This window comes from Eucyclogobius newberryi, unplaced genomic scaffold (genome assembly GCF_026437365.1).
Source record: "Eucyclogobius newberryi isolate DKJ021-1_F unplaced genomic scaffold, fEucNew1.0.hap1 SCAF_6, whole genome shotgun sequence".
NCBI classification, from domain to species: Eukaryota; Metazoa; Chordata; class Actinopteri; order Gobiiformes; family Gobiidae; genus Eucyclogobius; species Eucyclogobius newberryi.
The window spans coordinates 12,991,376-13,008,170 of NW_027316278.1; the positions used below are offsets into that span (position 1 = coordinate 12,991,376).

The window sequence follows — 16,795 nt, forward strand, 5'->3', positions numbered from 1 at the left end:
AGTTGGACACAATCCCTAAAAAAAAGATACATTTGTGGATTTTCAGTTTATTTATTTCTTACAAAACAGTGAATATCCCATAGAGTCACACAAACAGACCCCTGCTCTCCATCTCAAACCAAACAACATCAAATCCAAGAACGTGAATTCATTAACCCCTTATCAATATATTATGATATTTACGCATTTATTTTATTTTATCTAGTTATTTTGACTGTCTGGTCTGGAATTGTTCATAGCTCGAGGCAAAGACACAGATCATTTATGTCCCTTTATTTGTCCCTGTCATTCATTCCTCTTATAAACAAGCATATCATTCATGACAAATCCCATCACACACAATTTTATATTTCTATCATATTTAAAGATCAAAAGGCACCAAAATGCTCCAAAACGTACCAAAGGTTTATCAGTTTAATTGCACTTTGACACTTTATTTTGCCGTTGTGCTGTTCAGAGGCGCATCGCAACCCTGCATCAAAGTGTGGAAAAACCTTTAAAGAAAACAAACACAAAAACAGATAAAAGCTTATGTTTCTTATGTTTCTTATGTACACTGTGGTAGGTTCAGGCAATGGCTCATTCAAACATGAGTGATCAGGTCTGTAAGTGTTCTGAGCAGGCTGCAGAAGGGGAGTACAACCAGAGAGGGGCCTCCGCTACGTTTAGGCAGCGACGGGTCATTTGTCAAAGTCCAGGGAGACGGGATGGGCAGGAGGCTGGCAGCGTAGCATACTGGAGGAGGAAGAGGAGCCACGGAGGGGTGTGAGGGGCGTGAGGGGCGCTGGTGGTGGGACAGGGGCAGCGATTTAAGGCGGTAAACGGGATTCGGGTCAGCGGCGTCGCACAGTGGACCAGTCACTCAGCTGCGGAGACGGAGTCGGACAGAGCGAGCCGTCAAGAGGAGATGTTCACCATACGCCGCAACGCAAAATAAATCCGAGGCTCAGATTCACGCTGGGCTGTTTGTTTGGAAAGCCCCAGGTAATGACATTTACTCCACAGTGTAAAGTGAGCGAGTGTGTGGAGGCAAACTGAGGAGTAATGTACCAAGACTTTCCTGTCATGAGAAGTGGGAGAAGAGCCAAAATGTTCTCAAGTAAGAGCGTGTTACGTAAGGCAAAAGTGAAAAAAAAAAAAAAAAAAAAAAGAAGAGCTGGGGTTTCATTTATTAAACTTAATGTGGAATTATAAATAAAAGTTTACTGTATGTTGAGAGGAAATCCAAACTTCCTCAGACTCGCCAAGTTCTCGTCTCTTGAGTTTTTGGATTAGTCTTTGAAAGCCTCACAGCAGGGTTCACACATCTCCACCTCAAGTTTTCTTCTTATCACAGATTTAATGTGGAAAGTCACGTACATATTTGTGTACGTACATATGCTTTATAAATGGAACTAAATGTGTGACATACTTGGTAGAAGTTTATGTTATTTTATCTTTATTTTTCCCCTCCATTCCTTATTAGGAAATGAGAGGTTTTGTCTATAGGAGTTTTTGTTTATAAGAGTTTTGTTTATAAGAGTTCTTCTATTAAGAGTGTTTTTTTAAACTTCCTATAAGTTATCTGTCCTTTTCCTCTGTATCTACCTGCGTTGCAACAATGAAATTTCCCCATGTGTGGACAAGAATATCTTATCTTATCTTATCTTAGAAATCTATTAAAAATTTGCAAGCAAAAACATTTACACATGTACTTAAGTATTCAGTAAGTCCATTTTTTACATAAACGCATCTACATTTATGAAGTACGGCGCTAAAATAAATACATTTGAAGATACATTTGAGTATATTATTGAGCATCAGCTGAAGAACATGAAGCTGCCAGTGCAGATGATGGTTAGGGGTATCGTTGAGTCCATCTTCACCTCCTCCATCACCGTGTGGTACAAACAGAGACTAATAAACAGCTACTTTTCTAATTCTGATTACAGCAACTTCAATACTGATAACTAAATATACAAAAAGTGTCCAAAATATCAAAGCTCAGATACTAATCAATACATGAGAAAACTGAACCTTTCCTGGATGATAGATGAACGATCTTGGTTTGTATCAGAACGTAAAGACCACGTGGTAATATTAACAAAGCATCGTCTAACAAACAGCATTTCTTATTGATCATTGTGGTAAAAATAGAGTTTGAAATGTTAGTATCATGACAACACTGCACACATCTTCATCTCAGATATGTGGAGATATAACGTAGTCAAAAGTCTGCAGTCATTCCCTCTTCTGAGCCGTGTTAAAGGCCCTGAACAGAGGTGAAACCTGGCCGTGGCAGCAGCTGTCCGGCCCCTGTCCGGCCCCTGTCCAGCCCCTGCCCAGCCCCTGTCCAGCCCCTGTCCAGCCCCTGTCCAGCCCCTGTCCGGCCCCTGTGTGCATAGCATTCCTCCGCTGGTGGCAGCAACAACACTGTATTTCCCACACACAACCACAGCGATAGAACGTCAAAGGGTCAGGCATTTTTGTCATGTCTGCACCACAAGCCGACAAGAGCAGGGACGATATATCAGCTGGACGCTCACCAACAGAGTCACGCTTCATGAAAAAGTCTGCCGTCGATAAGGTCAGAAAGTCACAGTTCTGTGTTTACGCAGAGCAAAATAATGACTCTGTCGCAAAGCATACAACTTCAAGTATTTTCCAGTGTTCATGGACAATTAAACTGTTATTTGGCGTGACTTTGGCTGGTGGGAAAGCCAAAGAAGAAGTTGGTGTATCACAATATTTTCTAAATCAACTTTGTTCGGCCCAAGACAAAAATGTGAATCAAATATCAGCTTGTTTCTCCTTTCATCAATTCAGATCTTACTGGCTCAACCTTCAAAAACCTTCTTGTCTGGGTAAAAATGAATCTCTCAGTATTTGTTTTTTCTCTATGACAATGTTCAGTCAATATTATGGTAAAGCATCAGAAATGAGCTAAAACGTGCCTGCGAATGTCTTGCAAGTATTGCAAAAAAACTTCAAACAAAACAGCAGAAAAATCACTGCTTTTCTACGTTTTTTGTTGTTTTTTTAATCTCAGCCTTTTTACTTTGCTTTTTAATGATGCAATGATCAATTTTGTAAAAGTAACAACTGAGATATTGTCAATTGTTCAATATATGCCTGATTTTTATGGCAGGTAGGGATGACATTTTTAACACTTTCACTATTTTACAATTACAATTATTAATTATTGACAACATGACCAAACAATGGTAAAATCCTTGAATCACTTTCATTCACAAGTTTGAAAGATTAGTCCTTACTCGCTTCATGAAATCAAACTTTCTGAAACAAAAAGTGACAACATTGGCCCATGAACAGCCAGACAGAAAAGTACTTTATACAGAGTTTTGCTATTTTTTGTAAAGAGACTCCCTGATGCTGCCCAGGATTCTCACAATTAATCTATTTTAACTCTTACGATTTACAGTATTGTGACCGTATAATCTTGACATGTCTAATGACAAGAGAATGTTTTCATAGTAATCTTGAACTTCTAACAGGGCACACTATATGCAAACGCTCTTACACCCTAAAAAGCACACATGTTTGCAGATAACGCACACTTGCACAGACACACGCACACTTGACTTAACTTGATTTAACCTCGCCGGACAGAAGCGCGTCTTTGGGTGGCCTCTTTAACGTGTCCCAGAGGTCCCATTGCAGGTACGAGGAGACGGAGACAGGGCCGCGGGAATCTCCCTCTCTTCTCCGTCCGGCCGTCTCATAGGCTCGCGCGGACAGGCCCCGCCCCGCACTCCCTCACCCTGACCCGGGACGTCTGGGTGCCGAGGCCGTGTCCGTTACCCACCGAGCCCTGTCCCATGCAGGCAACACATTCCAGCGGCAGTGAGGCCTATTATTGAGGGAAATTTATAGGGCCATTTATTTAACTGGATCCGAATGACACGGGCTTGTGGATGAGTGCAGCCAGGGCAAACTGCCGGGCCGTGTGGTCCAGGGAAAACACAGCCCGCGGATAAATCATCGCACTCGAGGAGAAAGAGATCGAGAGAGAGAGGCAGAGAGATGAGGAGGGTAAGAAGATGGAGGACGGATGAAGATTTATGGGGAATAAACTAGGATATTAGGGACATGAAGCCGGCTGAATGTGGAAATAGCAGTGTTTAAATTATTGCAATACAATTCCAGTTCAAATAAAACCCCAGTATCTATGCATGTTAAAAGTAGTTATGTATTTTGTTTTATTTTTCATGTACATAAGAGTAATTTTCTTCTATGCTTTTGTTAAAATAGGGCAGGCTTACAAATGTTATCATGATATAAACGAGAAGATTTGCAATAATAATAGTGTGAGACAAGATTAATGGTGGGATTTATAATAGTAATAAATAACTTGTTTAAAGACGTTGAAGTCATAGTTATGCTGCGTTCTACTCTTCAGCCTTTCCTTACTCTTCATTAGTGTTTTTAGCATCTGCAGAACCTCCACAGTCAGTGCTAATGAGTCTTTAGCGATTGCAATTAGCTGCAATCTCTGTGTGGTTTAATACGCAAGAGTGAGGAAAGTTGTATTGTTATGCCCCGAAAGCAAATATTATACGTCCTATTTTCTATATATATTGACTCAAAAGTGTGTTATGAATAAAGTTTCATTAAAATAACTTAATGTACATTTCTTCCCATTTCCCCATCATATTCCCATGCTTGTGCCTTACCTTCTCAGGAAAACAAGGTCTTGATGAATATAATAAAAGGGACAAACTTCTCGGACTGGCTTGCGATTGAGAGTCTAAACTACGATCCACATATACTTGATGTATTGCGTTTGTGGTATTTTCCCATTTTTAATTTGCAATGATTGACGAAGGAGGTCATTTGAGTTGTTTATCCATCTAACTGTCATGTAAACAACGGTGCGCTGACAACTCAGAGCGAAGTGAGAGGCACCGATGGCTGTCACTGACCTCTGGGGACTACACTCCTCCTCTCAGTGCAGCATATGGTCGTGCGGCTGCAGACGGCATGACCTGCAAACCGATTCTCTGATTAACTGGTGTGGCAAAACTGCCGTAAAATGACTGCAACTGCACAAAGGGAGTTAATAAAACAACTATTTATACAGAAAAGTACTAGGAAATTGTGTATTTCTGTGTAAAAAAGGACAACTAAACTCATGATTCACCCCAAACCCTTCAGGTAACACATTTCTTTTTGCCGTTGTCCATACAAAACCTTCATCAACTAAACATCTAATAGCTGACAGTTTTAATGGGTCGTTGGGTTACATTACATAAAACGTGGCCAACACAAGAAGCATTGCGTATAATATAAAAAGTAATAAAATGGAAAAAATGTATTAATCTCTCGAAATGACAAGCAATGTTATAAAACAGATTTTGAAATGTTGATTTGTATTCACTGTAAGGCACAAGTTTATCATTAGTGAAAGCTTAGAATTGAACATAATGAGTTTTTTCCTTTATATAAATTTGTATTAAAAAAAAAATATCATATAAATTGACTTTTGACATTGACATTACTCAAAGCCATAATTGTGTCCCTTTTATATTAGGGCAACATTCAGGGAAAAGTCTGTTGGAGAGAAAATACACTTCCATCCACACAATACAAGTGTTAAAAGTGCGTTTGGGTCAGTAAGTGGGAAAAGGCCCAGAGTGCATTCTCACCATTGAAAACAGCAGCGGCGGCGGTACACGTCCCAGTGGAGCTTCTGTGCAGCTTTATTTGGTCCAGGACTGACCCACACAATGCTGTTTTGTGCCTATAAATGACGGAGCCAAAAGACGTAAAATCTGTCCTTTTCCACTAACAGTTTTCACTAAACACAGCCCATAATAATGATGCAAGATACAAGGAAAACTGAACACAACAGGGTTTTTTAAGAAGAAGTATTATGCTTTTTGGGGGTATTTATTAAACTTTTTTGGGTATCTATTCAACTTTAATTGAAGTAGATCATGGTTTTACAGTGTGTTAAAAGTAAACCGCAACATTTGTCTAAAAAGGCTTAATAATAGAAATTGATTTCCTGTCCACGTCTTTTTCAAGTAAGTATAGAGAAGTGGGCGGAGATAGGGGGTAGGTGAAAACAGACATTTCAGGATCAACACAAACATGCGTGAACCATTCGAAATACAACTCTGAGTATGTTAATGATGAGGGAACACTGTTTATGACATGATTAAAAGCTCATAAAAGTCAATTTCATGTCATATGTATCCTAATATTACAATAAATGATCAATTGTGTTCTAAAAAGACGGTTGTATGGACTTGTTTGTGAGGATGTTTTCGTTATATCATTCTTCTCATTGCTGTACGACAACATTTGAGCATAAAAAGTGACATTACAACGGCTAATTTAGCTCATAACACACTTCAAACGCTGAATGTTGTTGAAATGTGATACGGCAGATTCAACTCTGACCATTAGTTTCTGTAGTGTCTCAAAACGTGTTATTCTCTAAAACGCATTTGCGCAAATGAGCAACACGATTTCCATTATAAAATACAAACGGCTTGGTTTTTGTGTCATCTGCAGAGGTTGTGCCGACGGGCAAACGCACTAAAGTGTAAGATGAATGCAGGAGTTGGCACATGGGCTCCACACATGGTTTAGCCCGACTGTGGAGATGTCTCAGGCCTCATTGGTGCTGGATCTTTGAAGTGTTTGCTCCTTGTTTACTGATGCAAATTACCAGGTATGCGGCCTTCAGAGGAGCAGAGAGCGTGGCGTCTTCGTGTGCGGCGAACGCTCCATCTCAAACGGCACCGCGGCCCGTCCCTCTGCGTCCGCTAATGCCCTGAGAGCTTGGAATGCTTTCAGGAGGCGGCATGTGGTCGAAATGAGGTACTAAAGCCTCTAATGGTGAGAGTGCTGTTCAATAAATGTGTTATTATTTCATTCTCCGTGTATGCAAATTATGTGTATCGTTATCTATTCTGTCGGATTTCACTCATGCTATTTAATTTATGAATGGATATTGAAATTTCCCCATGTGTGGACAATAAAGGAATATCTTATCTCATCTTATTATCACATATTTAGAAGTTCATTGTGCGTTTATAATAATAAATAATTTAAATTCCAAAGTATAAAAGTGGGCAGCAAATCAAAATGTAGATGATATCGTGATATGTTGCTTTGAAAATATGGCAAATTTGAATATCGAATTTATAGTTTGTTGTAAAAAAAAAAGAGCAAATACAAAAACAAAAAGAGCTGAATAAAAAACAAAAAAATAAAATAAGTTATGTTTTTAAACTTTCAAATAATGGCATAAGGTGCATTCATTTTACAGATATTTCAAATTTGTTTGCTAATTAAGCCTCGGCTGACACGTTTATAGACATGTTTTAACACAGTTCTGTTGGATCAACATAATATCATCTGACTATTCTTATCGGGACGCTCCAAAAAAAATATTGAGATTATTTTTGCCAATACCCCCCCAGAATTAAGTAAATTCTAAACATATTTTCATATTAGACAACTGAAACAATTGTACAAATTGTGCAAACCAACTTGAATTGACCTGCACATTGAAAGACAAATGTAATCTTAAAACAATAAGGAGCGTTTTGTCATTATCAACTTTCCAAACATGTCAAGTTCTAGTGTGTCTCTGTGCTAAAATATCCATCATTGTGTACGCGTGTTTGTGTGTTTCTTTAGATCGGCTGCCACCCACGGAGACGGGTCAGGTAAATATTTGGACTGAGGGAGCGGAGCAGTGTCCAGTGTCCAGAGACGTCCCTCGATCCACTCACACACACAGAAGACAACCAAATTTAAAACCAGTGGACACATGTGACACTGCCTCAAGGTCCAGTTATGTGTAGTTTAGCCTGTGTCCTGCATGTTGTGTAGTTTAGCCTGTGTCCTGCATGTTGTGTGGTTTAGCCTGTGTCCTGCATGTTGTGTAGTTTAGCCTGTGTCCTGCATGTTGTGTAGTTTAGCCTGTGTCCTGCATGTTGTGTAGTTTAGCCCGTGTCCTGCATGTTGTGTAGTTTAGCCCGTGTCCTGCATGTTGTGTATTTTAGCCTGTGTCCTGCATGTTGTGTGGTTTGGCCCGTGTCCTGCATGTTGTGTAGTTTAGCCTGTGTCCTGCATGTTGTGTAGTTTAGCCTGTGTCCTGCATGTTGTGTGGTTTAGCCTGTGTCCTGCATGTTGTGTAGTGTAGCCTGTGTCTTGAATGTTGTGTAGTTTAGCCTGTGTCCTGCATGTTGTGTAGTTTAGCCTGTGTCCTGCATGTTGTGTAGTTTAGCCTGTGTCCTGCATGTTGTGTAGTTTAGCCTGTGTCCTGCATGTTGTGTAGTTTAGCCCGTGTCCTGCATGTTGTGTAGTTTAGCCTGTGTCCTGCATGTTGTGTATATTAGCCTGTGTCAGGCATGTTGTGTAGTTTAGCCCGTGTCCTGCATGTTGTGTAGTTTAGCCCGTGTCCTGCATGTTGTGTAGTTTAGCCCGTGTCCTGCATGTTGTGTAGTTTAGCCCGTGTCCTGCATGTTGTGTAGTTTAGCCCGTGTCCTGCATGTTGTGTAGTTTAGCCTGTGTCCTGCATGTTGTGTAGTTTAGCCTGTGTCCTGCATGTTGTGTAGTTTAGCCCGTGTCCTGCATGTTGTGTAGTTTAGCCTGTGTCCTGCATGTTGTGTATATTAGCCTGTGTCCTGCATGTTGTGTAGTTTAGCCCGTGTCCTGCATGTTGTGTAGTTTAGCCCGTGTCCTGCATGTTGTGTAGTTTAGCCCGTGTCCTGCATGTTGTGTAGTTTAGCCCGTGTCCTGCATGTTGTGTAGTTTAGCCCGTGTCCTGCATGTTGTGTAGTTTAGCCCGTGTCCTGCATGTTGTGTAGTTTAGCCTGTGTCCTGCATGTTGTGTAGTTTGACCTGTGTCCTGCATGTTGTGTAGTGTAGCCTGTGTCCTGCATGTTGTGTAGTTTAGCCCGTGTCCTGCATGTTGTGTAGTTTAGCCCGTGTCCTGCATGTTGTGTAGTTTAGCCCGTGTCCTGCATGTTGTGTAGTTTAGCCTGTGTCCTGCATGTTGTGTAGTTTAGCCTGTGTCCTGCATGTTGTGTAGTTTAACCTGGGTCTTGGATGTTGAAACACATTTACCACAGGAACTATCACGCCAAACGAATTAACAATAATACATAAAAACCCGTCAAAGGAAATTTGAAATACAATATTTTTATTTCGACCGAGATTATTTTCCCAGTTATTTGTAATGACATAATTTATAGTCATATGAAATGTCCTTATTATGACTGTTAATATAGAGGTAGAAATAAATCCTGCAGGTGTATTGAATTGTAGGCAGTTTGTCACATATAAAGAGACAAGTGATGAGAGAATATTTTTTCTGACAACTACGATCATGTGTTAAAAGATACCATAACACAGACCAGCATCGCAGTAGCTTGTAATGAACAGCAATAACATTCTCAACATGGAAAGAGATTAAATGTAATTTCCCATGAATCACGATGCGTATATTTGATTGCTGGGATTGAGGCCTTTAGTGTTCAGTTGAGAAGGGGGTATAATAAAATGTTTGCTGTATAATTGTGAGATATATTGCAACTAGAGATGTCACAATATTGAATTTTAGTGTTACTGTTATTGTGAGAAGAAACATCACAATTGAACAAAAAGTGATTAACGATTATTGACAAATCGCAAAACAATAAGTTAAATCTTTCAGTTTCTTGCATTCTAATACGTTATGGTTTTAATAGTTTAATAGAGACCAGCTTTATGAAGTCATTCTGAATGCAAAAGTACAGCTGTGTTGATACATTTTATTATAATGTATTTGCCACTTTATGGTTTTATGATTTTGCTTTGATTTGGTTTAACTGTTTTTTTTTTATATTTTTGGATTTGTAAATCAAATTGTTTTTTATTGTTTCGAGTCTGTGCAGCACTTTGGAAAATGTTCTGTTTCTGAAATTTTAAAAGTGGATTTGGAGATGAAAACAGCCACATTAAAGCACTTTTTTAAGCTTTACTTGCGCTTTACTTTTTTGGAATACAATTTGAATTGAAATTACTTAATTGTGCTTCCAAAATAGTGACGATTATTGTTTTTTAGTTCTTACAATTTTGACCTGAATGATCAAGCCAGATCAACACAGAATTGGGGAAAACATGCTTTCCATATTTCCCTTGTATGTGTTATTGTATTTGACAAATATAATGTCAAGATTGATGGTTTTCTTGAGATTATATTTTGTACTTGATTTATATGTGTTTTGTGAACACGGGGTCCCACGAATAAGAAAGCTTCCCTGTATAATAAACAAAAATAAACCAAATAAACTTGACATCCCCAATTGCAACGGAGTCCAAATTTTAAAAAGTCATACAAAATTGAATGTATAAAAGAGATTATGAATTGTCATTAAATAAAGGTCAAATCGAATAAATAAATAAATAGAAAAAAGTAGCGCTTGATATAATTTCCTAAGAAAACAAATAAATATATCCCGTCTTCAAGGTCTCATGTAAAAAATTAAATAAAACATTAAATTAAAAAAAGACTAACCTTGAACTTGAGACATCTAAAAGCATGTTCTGAAAAACATGGGATTCTTGTAAAGCTCAAGCAGTTCATTTTTCCATCTTGAGTGTTGATACTCCTGTTCTTTCTTAAAATATCTTAAAATGCTGCAAATCTAATCCTTCCGCCCTGCATACCACTGGATTTGGTGAAGATTTTGATGAAGTTCAGGGAGAAAATGGGCCATGTTACCAAATCGTAGATATTTTGTTTGGATATTTTTGGACATCGTCGTAATGCATTCTCTAAAACATGACGAACACCTTCTGAAAGCAGTTGTCATCACACTTGGGGTTGTCGCAGGCGGTGGCACGCTGATGCCCACCCCGGGTAACGCTGTGTGCTCTTACACCAGAAAACCACAAAGGGGAGCTGCAGCTTTTTCCTGAGCCCTGCAAAAGAGAACCTGCTGCTCCCCCATCAGCAGCGTAACTCAGCCCTTAAAGTAGCACCTACACACACTCAACCAGACTTTTACTGATCGTACAGAAGGATTTGTTGGAATCCGATTCTGAGCCGGATTTATTCAACTTTTAACCCCCAAAAAATTAAACAATTTTTTGTTGTTTTTATGCCAATTTCCAGTAATTTCTAGGTTTACTCAATTGCTAAATTCAAAATCTATACCCAATGTATATATATTTTTGTATCTGATTTGTCAAAAAATGAAGCTAAATACGTAAACCTGACTCTGTATTTGTCAGATTTATATGTTCCAAATGGGTGCAATTTTGGCCAATTTTACTGATTATATATATTTATTTTATTTATTTACTTATAAATTATTATAAAAATACTTACATTTGGGTAAGTAAACTGAAGGGAAAAAAAATCTAATTATTTGTTTGGAATTTAAGGCTATCCAACTTGTATTTGTGTGAATTATTATGAATTACTGGGTAACAAATGGCAAAATGGTGCGTTTATTTTATTTTGTGTGCGGTTTTGGCTTCTCAAAATAAAATAAAAACTGCACGCACACATTTCTTGCCTCATTACTGACCGTTTCTTTTAAAATATGAATGAAAAATACATAAATTCAAGCACTGATCCACATTATTTCCACCATACTGTAGTTTATGTCAAATGGACCATAACGCTTTTGTTGAATTTGTCCGTAATATTCATGGCAAAGTCTTTCTCTACAGTTCATAACGTAAACACGTCCAGCGTCTCGGCCAGTGATGTCACTTTCGGTAAAGACGAACTGCAAGAAAAGACACGTCCTAATAAATATCATTACATCGAGGGCAGCCAAAAAGTGCCAGCATACAGACACGCTGAATCACAAGCGAGAAGATAAATGAGGCGAGAAGTCAGTACACAATTACAAAGGCTATTTTTTTACATTTAGCTGCAGGCCACAAAGCTTCAGAGAATGGTTAGACGAAAGAAGATAGTTGTCATGTGCAATTCATCTGTCAACAAGAGTGTGAAAATATTGTTATATATAAAAGGATTATGGTACCAGGATGAAGAATGAATTATAGCGAAAAAGATTTTGGTAAATAAATAAAAAGGATTACAATCTTGGAGAACTTTGATCCTGGGTGGCACGGTGCAAAAGTGGCTTAACTTCATAAACTTATTTCAGTCACAAATATTAGTACGAACCAACGTCTAATCGCCTCATCATTTTTGTCCTGTGGTCTGGTTTTGGCAACGTTTTTTTCTGGCCTGAATTAGAACTTAATTAGACTGGGCAGAGAAGGGAGAGACATTCGGTAAAGGGTCGAGGCCGCACATACATTTTAGACCCTTTGTTATAAAAATTGTATCATGTTTTTTTATAAACGTTATTTTGCATATCTATATATCCGTTACAAATATTATATTGTTTAAGTTGCTGTATACCATCGAACTACATACATTATATAAGAGTTACATTGGGTTTTATTCATTGTAGACTGTTTTATCACATGAAAAGTCATTGAAGAGGTTCACAACATTGCAGTAACATTTAGACTGAAATAACTGAAAACTACAGAAAAAATGTAAACCATAAAATGAAGTGAAGTAAGTAAGTCAAGTTTTACTTATAAAGCAAATTTAAAACACACCACAATGGCCCAAAGTGCTGTACAAACACAATACAAAATATAAAACATAAAAGACCTGTAAAAACGAGGTAAAATAACACTATGAAATATTACTTTTATAAATATAATTACGCAGATATTAGACAAAAGGTGCACATATTTCAGAAAATGTTTCAGAAAATGATCAAAGCCAAGTTAGAACAGTATTTAAGTAAACATTGTGCCCTTCTTGATACAATGGGAGAGGGAACCGTTTCATTAAAAGCGGACCCTTGCCATCTCGAAGGCTTTTGTTTGGCTTGGGCTCTCGAATGTTGCTGGCCACATCGGCAGCGGCCTAATGGAGGAAGTGTTTGACATCGCGGACACAGCAGTGATTGTTTTGGAGATGGTCATGTGACTCGGCGGGCCACACAGTGACCCTCCACACTGTTCCCCAGCCGAGTGCGGGGGGCTCAGGAACTGTCCGCTCCACGGGGAACTAGCCTCGGTGTCGAGCTTCGGCCCCCGATGAACACGAGTAAACATGCCTTAATGCCCCCGTCACCTAAAGTTACACTGTCAGGTTTGTAATTAGCCGAGCGGACAGGAGAGACCCCCGCACCCAGGAGGACATTTGAACTTAAAAATAAAATGTTTTGGCATGTATATATTATGTCAATCCAACAGAACTGGGTTGAAACATGTCTTTAAACGTGTTAGCTGAGGTTTCATTATCAGATAAATGTGAAATGTCTGTAAAGTTAATCACAAAAGGGCAGAAATATCACATATATATATATATACACTTATTTGAAGGTTTACAACATAACTTATTGTGCATATCTTCAAAACAACATTCACAAAATATTCAAAACAATATTCCCAACATCAGCTAAATTTCAATACATTTCCCAGCTCTAATCACAAATGTAAAAAAAAAATGTATGTTGAGATGGTGACGTAAAGTACAATAAAGACAGTAATAAAATGAAAGTTATACATTTTGGTGACGGTTAAAATCACCTTAGGTCACGGCCTGCGAGTCAAACCATTTCCATTCATTTTCTTAGACCATTTACTCAGAGAAGATATAGAATCCATTGAATTTAAACGGTCACACCGCCGGGGCAACAGCTCGGAGCACTGACCCAGAGGAGCTGCATGTGCTGTGGGTTTGCGTGGCATGAGCCGGCCCTGCCACATGCTCCCTCATCTTTCACTGTCACCGTGTTTAGGAGGAAGAGATCAAAACAAACGTGAGGTGGCAGGGAGTGGCCGCCATGATGGATCACTGCAGGCACCGTCGGACAGCCCAAAGCCCGTTCTGATTGGACAGGGACTCTTGCACAGATTCAGCATCATGATGACATGGCGGACAAAACAATAGCGATGACCCGAACACTTGGGGCATGTGACTCTAGACGTCTTGATTTTCCGACATACCTCATTTTGAGCTGTAAAGACATTTTAGGCTCTATTTTTTCTCAATAAGAACAAGCAAGGTCATGTCATTATCACTGAAATAGTTTTTTATATGCGTGTGTGTTAAACCTCAACTTCACTTTATAAAACCACACAATTAGTTATGGTGGTAACGTCTGTAACGACCCATTTACACTGTAAATGTTGCAGGAGATGACCAACACCTCATGGAAGTGTATGATCAATAGTTTGACTTTGGTTGGCATTTTAGCTTTGTTTATTTATTTGTTTTTTTGTCCTTTTACGTATTTATTTAACAGGGATGAGTTGCCAAAAAGGATTAGACAAACTGAATACACAAACGCGCTGGGAGGACTTTTCTAAAATAGCGGCGGGTTTTTAAGTGGAAAATGTGTCCATTACCAGTCAACATGAATCACACCGACAGGGATGTGGGTGGGAATGCCAAGCACTGGTATCAGTTCCATTTTGCACATTGTTTACCTCCTGTGTGACTTCCTGCTTCTTCATCACAGAAGAGGAGCACAGGAAGGCCCGATATTCCCCACTCGCCCCAAATCTCCTGTACTAAACCCAAACAAAAAGCCACATTGTAGCCCGTTTTCCTGTCTCCTTTTGCAGCACAGTCTCAGTCAGGGGTGTGGTATCGGCATTCCTCAAGGTCAGATCTCAGTGTGCGCTGCTGATCCCCTGATTTCACTGTCCCAGTGTATTTAATGGGAGGGGGAGTCCTCTTTGATTGACATGATACCCACTACCTGATTTTGCAGTTGCATGTTATGCCATGTAAAAATATAAATTGGGTATTATGTGATGTTTTGAGGCCCAGTTGTTGTTTTTTTATCACACACAACTTAGAAACTTACAAAACCCCAAACCATTAGGAGTTAACTCACCTCAAGGACATGGTTAGTTGTGTGTGATTAAAACTAATTTAAACTGTTGGCAATTTAATCCTGCTGGCAAGATAAAAGAAGCCACTTCTGTACATCGCCAAGTCCTTTCTGAGGTAGCCCTAAACTGAAGTACTGTGTCCAAGTTGAGAAAAGCTCAGGCAGGAAAAGAGAGGCGGCTGATAGTGAGGAAGGACAGATGGGGGAGTCATGGAGAGACAGGGGGGGTCTCAGGCTCGGGCCTATGCTGCAGAAACAACAAGCACCTTCTCATATTCAAATAAATAGTGCTCCAGAGGGGAGCAGGGAGGGGCAGATAAGGACTGAGGATGCTTCTCTGCTGCACTCAGGATGAACAGGACAGACACAGGCCAAGCAGGCACTGATGGATTTATAATGAGCCCAGACTGTGCCCTTGAGTTTAATATGAAGCTTAAGATGTATTAGAGACAAAGGCTGCAGATCCTCCTCCGCCAGGAGAAAGGCCTTATTAATTTGAGCAGATCATGGAGGCCCAGGGCCCACATCAGTGCTTCTTTGTGGCAGGAATGCCAACTATTTACCAGCGCTCCAATAGGGCTAAGGGGAGAGGCGAGGTGATGATGACTGGGGCCGCAGCGCAACAGATAGAAAAGGATACTTTTCAAAAGCTAAAAGCTTCCCAGTGTTAAAACAAAGAGCAGCGAGAAAGAGAAGAAGTGATTTTGAAAACAGATCTGACCAACCACTCCCCCATCCCAGTACTACTGGGCTACACACAGGCATTCCTGATGCTTTTCTGAGCTTCCAACTTCTAAAGAAATGCTTTTACTTAGTTCATAATAATAATAATAATAATAATCACTTTATTTTATTTTTTATTATTCAAATATGTACTGATTATTTTCACATTAAAAACACATACAACACAAAAAAAACAGCGAGGAGTAACAAACATTTAACCATTCACACAGTGACCTGCACAATCAAACATTGTCCCATCTTTTCGATGCCGCTTCATTCCTCCTCTGCATCCTCCTATCATCTCCTTACACAGTTTGGAGTGTTACCGTATAAGTTACCGTATAAGTTACCGTACAAGTTACCGTACAAGTTACCGTACAAGTTACCGTACAAGTTACCGTACAAGTTACCGTACAAGCCAGAACAGCAAAACATTTGCAGTCAATACTTTTTGTACGTCAAAAAAATAACATATTAACAGCCTTTGTGTCTACTGCAGGGAAAACAGAATGAAATGGGAAAAAGTCAAGTCTAAAGACCAAAGTAAATATGACAAATGTATTAATTTCACTCAAATGGTTCAAATGGTTATTGTGAAAAAACAATGTTGGCACGTGCAAAGTAAATATCCAGAAAACCACCAAATGATTGAACAGCTAAACTATCAATTGGAGAAACAGATAGTCACAGATACTCATCACTGCGGTCAAATGTTTTGGAGTTTATGGGGGAAATGCAATATTTTGCCCTGAGAGAGAATATGAAACAATGTGCTGACTTCGACTATTGCACATGCGGTTTAGTGGCATTATTAATCTGTTATCTGTTCAAACAAATGTTGAAATTAAATCTTAACCCTGTCCAAATACAAAAACGGACTGAAGTAAAGTCATATGGAGAGCGCGCGGTTACCTGAGGGTGTCACGTGGTGAGGTCCTCATACCTGCGGAGCGTTTATTGATTTCTCGGTGCGTCTCGCAGAGGCCCTGGCCTCGGCTGTCAGCGGTCAACAGCTCACTTCCTCTCTTCTGATTCAGGGATTTGTACTAATATTTAGAGAAGCTCGGGTTTTACGCGTGGAGTGCGCAGCCGTGCACAGACCCACAGTTTCAGTCACGCAGCGTGTTTACGTCAGCGAATTAACCTGTGATTTATTAGATGTGAAAGGATGTGAGCGTTAT

The 16,795-nt window shown here is 39.4% G+C and overlaps 1 long non-coding RNA gene across 1 annotated transcript; it reads left to right on the forward strand.

Moving 5' to 3' along the window:
• Positions 1–807: 807 nt before the first annotated feature.
• Positions 808–7,772, forward strand: LOC140346384 (uncharacterized). Its single transcript, XR_011924316.1, has 3 exons — positions 808–984; positions 6,680–6,846; positions 7,654–7,772. It is a non-coding gene; the product is annotated as an uncharacterized lncRNA (long non-coding RNA).
• Positions 7,773–16,795: the final 9,023 nt, after the last annotated feature.